General features: G+C 48.8%; 1 protein-coding gene across 1 annotated transcript in view; it reads right to left on the bottom strand.

The window, feature by feature from the left end:
* Positions 1–6,912, bottom strand: part of EFR3A (EFR3 homolog A) — a 171,663-nt gene that overhangs the window by 42,418 nt on the left and 122,333 nt on the right. The window contains exon 24 of the transcript XR_009559519.2: positions 321–490. The gene's annotated coding sequence lies outside the window, so the exon portion shown is untranslated. The remainder of the gene's footprint in view (positions 1–320; positions 491–6,912) is intronic.

Below are 6,912 nucleotides of genomic sequence, written 5' to 3'. Positions count from 1 at the left end.
GGGTATACAAAGACACTTACCAAGCAATACATCCCAAGGGTTTAGAGGTTACGTCCTAGGAACTGTTCAAGGACCAGACCTTTCTTTGGCAGATGCATGGTTCGAATGCCCTCCTGAGTCATCCCTCTACTGCACACTCACACGATGAGTCATCCCCCTCATGGGATCAGGTCCCTGTATGCTATTTCCACGTCTGTGGTTGCTCCAGTATCTCTGTAAATGCTGAGTGTCTACGCAGAGCATTACTAAGCTCTCTCCAGTGGCCCCGTCTGGACCCCTTCGTTCCTCACTGCAGGGACAGCTTCCCTCCACTCACTCACCTCGCACGCTGCCGAGCATCGGCGTTCCCTCCTTTATGATCTACGCCCGCCACTTTCCAAGTAGCATCCAAGTGGAGACAGTCTTCCCCCTTCGGAAGACCCTGAGTGTCCTTGCACGACGAGTGAACATCAGGTTCTTTCGTGAAGGAAGTAGCTCGATGCTTCCCTGTCTGGTCAAACACAGAAAGATTTATTGTTAATCCCCAGGACACCCGAGGGGCCCTCAAAGTTACACAAATGTCAAGCTCATAAACAGCTGTGGTCGGGCCTCCTAGGGCCTGCGAAGGGCCCCTTGTTTGCAAAGCTGAGGAGGATACAGTAAATTTGCTAAGGCAAAGGCATTCGTACCTGGATAGGAATCAAGAAAACAGCATCATTCATTAAGTGTGGGTTAATCTGACCCGACCCTCTGTGATGGATCAAATTGATATTAATTAGGGACCTTTGGCAGGAAATGATCCCTGAGGTTCCACAGAGAGTAATTTATCATCAGGGAAAGTAGAGGATGAACTGATGGACGACTTGGTCCCGACCCCCGGCTGTCTGCTCGTGTGGAACCCGCCAACCATCCTTTAGGGTTAATGATTACGCACGACCACAACTTTTAAAAGCCCGAGTGTGGGGGACGTCTGAGGCCCACGCAGAGGGGACAAAGGCTCAGAGCACCACATGGGACCGGTTTTCTAGGGTCACACTATCCCAACAGCAGCCACGGCGGGAAGTAAATAGGGCCCAAGGAAAATTGGCCGGAGCCTGGAGTCCACAGCTTCTTGGAGTGTAAGGGGAGGTTGGCCCCTCCTGGGCTGAATAAGTCCTGATGTGGCGGATGCTTAGGGCAATGAGGAGGCCTCAGGGGGTGCTTCCACACTGGCGTTGCTACTCATTTGTGCATATGTGGCCACCAGTGGTTTACTGATGAGGTAGAGAGATAGGACAGTTATGGTGCCCCAGCCAATGAAGGAGACCATGCAGCTACACATGTAACATCCTTAACCAGGATTCTTCCTGGAGGCAAAGCACAGGTGCATTTCTGTCTACTTGACTCAAGTCCAAAAGACTAGCTAAACTAGCAAGAGAAAGAAAGGAAGGGGGAAGGAGAGGGGGAGGGGAAAAGGGAGCAAAAGGGATTCTGTGTGTGTTTCCTAGTCCCACTGCGTATCTCTATGAGTTCGTGTGTGCATGTTGCTATGTCCACCTATTCTGAATAGGTGCCCTGTGTTGGGGGCTTGTGTGAGTGAGGAAATAGGGTGCTATCATAATGCAATCTTAAATTTGAAACTCCCATACAACAGCCTTTTTTCTCTTATGTCTGAGTTCTTGTGAAAACTGATCTCACCCTGCTCCATCAACAGAGAAGGAAAAGGCCAAGGTTCCAGGGATACTGTAGGCCTGTGGTTCTCAATCAGAGGTGATCTGGACCCCCAGAGATATTTGTCTGGCAATATCTAGAGACATTTTTGTTTGTCACAACTTGGGGAGGGGGACTGCTACTGGTATCTAGTGGGTAGAGCCCCAAGATGCCGCTAAACACCTTAAAATGCACAGGAGACCCCAACAGCGAAAACTTATTTGGACGAAAATATCAATAGTGCTAAGGTTGAGATACCCTGTTGTTGGCTATGGGAAGAAGATGAGCTTCTCAAATCCCGAGAAATGTCTAGAACAACACACCTATGCAGATTGTTATTACCCCTTGGCATTGAGCAGAACGTAGGCTCTGGAGATGCTGAAAAGATGAATTTTGCCACATTGATCCATCTACCGCCCTTGACATAATCGTTTTAGAGATGGTGCGTCTTCTGTATTAGTGAGAAAGGAAGGGCGTGGCATAGCTTCGTTCCTCTGTGCACCTGAGATACTGAACAATAATTAATGATCGAAACAAAGCTTCGATGCACAAGGACAACTAATGATTTTAAGAAACCCTTCAGTGGGCTCTGTAAAGGCTCAGCTCTTCCCAGATTTGATCACTGGATGAGCCCTGGTTCTCCAGGAGGCAGTGGTGGAGGGAACAGCTCACAGCCAGGTTCACCTGTAAGCCAAGAGCGGTCCCATCACACGTGCGCTCGGACTAACTCCTCAAACCTCGACAACCCCTGTTTGTCTCATCTGTAAAATGGAGCTAGTGCTGTATCCTACCACTGTCAGGATGATGAGGACAAAATCCTGTCAAAACATTTGTGGTGCCCAATAGGCTTTCAAGAAATGTTCTCTCTCCTTGTTAAATCTGCAAAGGAAACAATTCCCAAGGGGGCTATCAAGGAAAGAGGAAGAACTAGGATTTAATGGGCCCCACTACCATCCATGCCCTTTACCTGGCTCACCTCATTCTCACGGTCCTCGTGGGATTACTCCCCATGGATGTGGAGTCAAGGCTGAGCAGTGACAAGCTCCAAGCTCCATATCCCTCTGGTAATGAGTAAGCAGGATGGGCACTGGAACCTAGGATGTCTGATTTCAAAGCCCCATCTCGCCCTACCCCCCAGCTTGTGCAGAAAAGCCCTAAAGGAAAGAGGTATCAAATTCCCAGGCCCGAGGCCAGGCACATAGAAGAATCACCCCAGAGATCCTCTTGCTGGAAAATTAACTAGACAAAGCCAGCCCTTTTCCTGGACGGAGAGCTCTTGTGAATTTCATGGAACTCCCCTGATGACCCCGAGACATAATCTCTGGGCCTCCAAGCCTTTGAGATGAGGTAGGGTGTGTGGAACAGGGGAGCCATTGTTCTCTAATTAGAGCCTGGGTCTCCTCTGAGGCTCAAGATGGGCCTCTTACTGGAGTCTTCACCTGCTCCAAGCCAGAGCCTTATGATGCCTCCTCCCCCTCAGAGGCAGCCCACCTGCCAGAATCATGAAAGGCTGTCCTCTTGATGTGAGGAGGGGGAGGGGGATCGCATGACTAAGGGTTTTCCCTGGGGTATAAAGGGCTCAGTCCCCATCTTGTTCAAAGCCAAGCATCGTGCACCCAGCAGCTTTCGAGTGGGACCTTCACGGTAGGCACCCCCTTCTCCTGATTGTGGAGGGGGCCAAAAGGAAGGAAGGGAGGGTGGAGGGAGGGCGTTAAGAATGGAGGAAGGGGGAGGGAGGGAGAAAAAGAGGGAGGCAAGGATGGAGGGATGGTAAGGATGGGAGGAACGAAGGGAGGGAGGGAGGATGCTCTCAAGAGGTACCTGAGCCCTGGATGCTACTCCAAGATGTAGCTAAAAACTCAGAGGCACTCAGCTCTTGTACAAAGAGATGTAGTGCCAGAGGACAACGTCTGGTGCATTTACCTGGGGAAAAAATCCAGCACAACACATCAATGAGAGTCCCACAAACCTGTGTGGGCCAACGTCTCTCCCTAGGGCACCTGGTGTGGAAATAGAACCATCATGAGTCATGGGCTGGCCTTACTAAGCACCTAGTTCATGCTAGGCAGGCCCCACCTTGAAGGATTACTCCATTCAATCCTCATGACACCCTGAGGAAGATAAGTGGGCATCTTACTGGCCAGGAAAATAAGTACAAGACAGCTTCAGTGTCTGGCTCAGGGCACTCATCAAGGGAAAGGTGGAGCCTGAGCCCCCTCCCCTGGTCCCCCCCCCACAACCCGACTCCACCCCAGGTCTGTCCAGCTAGAAAGGCCTTGCTCTTAGAAACATCCTAGATGAGGCGGAATCAGTCTTCAGGGAACACCTTGGTGAGCCAGGCCTCCAGTGCACGCAGACCAAGGCGAGGCTTGGGGACCCTCAGTCCCACAAGATAGCACTGCCGCAAGGTCCCTGACAGCCCTGGAGGCCTCCTTAGGAAAAGGCTGTTCTCCTCCAGGTGGACAGAGCCCCAGCCCCAAGGGCACCTGACTCTGTCAGCAGAAGGATGCTGGATTTCAGCAGCGGCCCTGAGTCATCCCACCCCCTGATCCTAATGTGCATGTCCCCCCCACTTCAAGTCTCTTTCCCCATTGTTCAAGGCTGAGCCCATGCTGTCACCTCTGGCTGGCTCTGCAATTTCCCTTTTCTTGGCTCCCAGCTGGGGATTGTCAACTGCAGTGTCACACCACACCCCAGCGAGTGGCTGGCCAGCCTGGGGGCCTCCCAACAAGTATTGCCAAAACTCTCAACAGTTATACAGTGAATAAAATTACTAGGCTGCTTATTTGAGATTTAATGATCACCATCGCAGTTGAGGGTAAAACACCTTGCTACCGAGTCCAAGCTCGCTCTGCTCGCCGCACGACAGGCCGATGAATTGGGAGGCGAGGTGTTGAGGCAGGGAAGACGACTTTATTCGGAAAGCTGGCAGATTGATAAGATGACAGACTAGTGTCTCCAAAAAACCATCTTACTGGGGTTTGGATGCCAATTTCTCTTATAGCACAGAGCCGGGAGGAGAGGAGGAAGTAAAGTAAAAAGGCCATAAGTTTAGCAAATATCCCCTGGAATAGCCAGCCTCAGGGAAGGGATGCGTTAATTTCTTCTTTCCTGTAGCCATCCACACGTGGACAGGGTCCGGATGTTTCCCTGAACAAAGGCACTTTAACATTTAGGCAGAGGGGCAGGGTTCCCCGAGGCAGGCCATTACTTATAGACAGTATCCTTTTAGTGAACAAAAGCAGTGGAAAGCAAAGGTTAAAGTAAAAGAAACAGATCCAGCCTGTAGTCAGACTTGCCTCCTCCCTGTTACAACCTGGACCAGAGACTCAAGTCGGACTGGCTGAGCAGTTTGAATCTTGTGCCTGGTGCTGCCATGGTCCCCCTGCCGTGGTGCCTTTGGGCAAAGGTGGCCTTGCAAGTTACTGGACCGCTCTGAGCCTTGGCTCCTCACCTAGAAAGTTCTAGTGTGTCCTTATGAGCCAGTATACGGAGATGCTTGGTGAAGACCCAAGGCAAAGAATGACCCAATCACTGAAAGGTAGTGTTTAAAGGAATGAGGTCCTGGAGTTTATAACATCACTTTTAATTGTGGTAAAATATACATAACATAAAAGTTACCATTTAAACCATTTTTAAGTGAGCAGTCCAGCAGCGTTAAGTGCATTCACATTGTTGTGCTAACATTACCTCCATCATCTCTAAAACTTTTTCAGGTTTTTCAGGTTTTTCTCTAAAGGTTTTTCAGGTTGACACAGCCCTGCAGAGGGCAAGCGTGGGAGTCCAGCACTGGCTGCATTTCAGCCTCTACTTGCCCACTCAGCACAACACCTTTGCAAAGTGCACAACATATACAACCGTATTCAGCAGCCCTGTGTGTGCCACTGGGGTAGCATAGTCATTCTGTATTATCATTCAAACTGTGTCCTAAAAACATGTTCTAAAACTGAATATGTGTAAGTCAATCATCCATCTCACATTCCTTTGGGAGTTAGATTCCCAGGGAGCTAAAACTATTCTATTCTAAATCCCTCTGGTCTTTAAGTTGTTCCTTCCCTATTAAATACATGGTTGACCTGCTTGAGGCAATAGACGTAAGTGACTACTGAAGTTCAGTATTGACTGCTCAGATCCCAGGGCAGCTACAGTTGAAATGTGGCAGGTTCCTGACCCCACCCACCTCGCCCCTTCCCCCCAGGCCCTTCCAAAGGCACATTCCTTGAACCGCTAGGACTGCCGCAAAGTATGCAAAAGCATTGTTTGCTAGCGGCAGCGCTGCCAAGCGATGGCCAGATTTATTCTGTGATGATGGTACAAAAGTTCAGAGCCAGCCCGCTCAAGAATATCCTATGATATCACTTATGGGTGGAATCTAAAAAAATGATATAAATGAACTTATTTACAAAACAGAAATCGACTCACAAATATAGAGAAAAAACTTGTGGTTTCCAAAGGGGATGGGGGGGAGATAAATTAAGAGTTTGGGATTAACAGATACACACTATGTATAAAATGGCTAAACAACAATGACCTACTTTATAGTACAGGGAACTATACTCAGTATCTTGTAATACCCTATAATGAAAAAGAATCTGTAAAAGTATACACACACACACACACACACACACACACACACACACATCTGAATCACTTTGCTGTACACCCAAAATTAATACAACATTGTAAATTAACTATACTTCAATTAAAAAATGGTTAAAAAACTTTTAAGACTGCTGCTCACAATGCTGGTGGGTCATAACGTATGGGTTGCTCAAAATTCAATTTACAGAAGTCAAACTATAGCACTTGTTAAATTGCCACCCTTTCCCATTCGTCTGTGAACCACTCACAGGTAAGGTGTGTTTTCCTCACTTTGCTTTCCTGGATCCTTGCAATGTGCCTGACCCATAATAAATGACCATTGATTTAGTGAATAAATAAATGAGACCAGAACTACGTCCTCAAGGAGCGCACGGTGAGGTGTCCATTTTACAGATGGATAAACTGAGTCTCAAAGAGGGAACATAATCTCCTTACTGTCGTATTGCTAACAAAGCCGCTGGCAAAGCTGGGACAGAGACACTTTCGGGGCTTTCTCTTTTTCCTGCACTGCATCACGGGACAAACAGCTCCTGTGGGGTCTCGTGTCATGGTTTCCGAAAGCACACTTGCCATATTATGCTGACTTCTCTCCCAGGACGCTGTTGCAGCTGATGCCAGGACCCCACTGTTTGCTCTGCTGCC

This window comes from Globicephala melas, chromosome 17, assembly GCF_963455315.2.
Source record: "Globicephala melas chromosome 17, mGloMel1.2, whole genome shotgun sequence".
Lineage (NCBI taxonomy): Eukaryota > Metazoa > Chordata > Mammalia > Artiodactyla > Delphinidae > Globicephala > Globicephala melas.
Note: the sequence above shows the minus strand (reverse complement) of the source record. Positions and strands in the feature narration are given on the sequence as shown.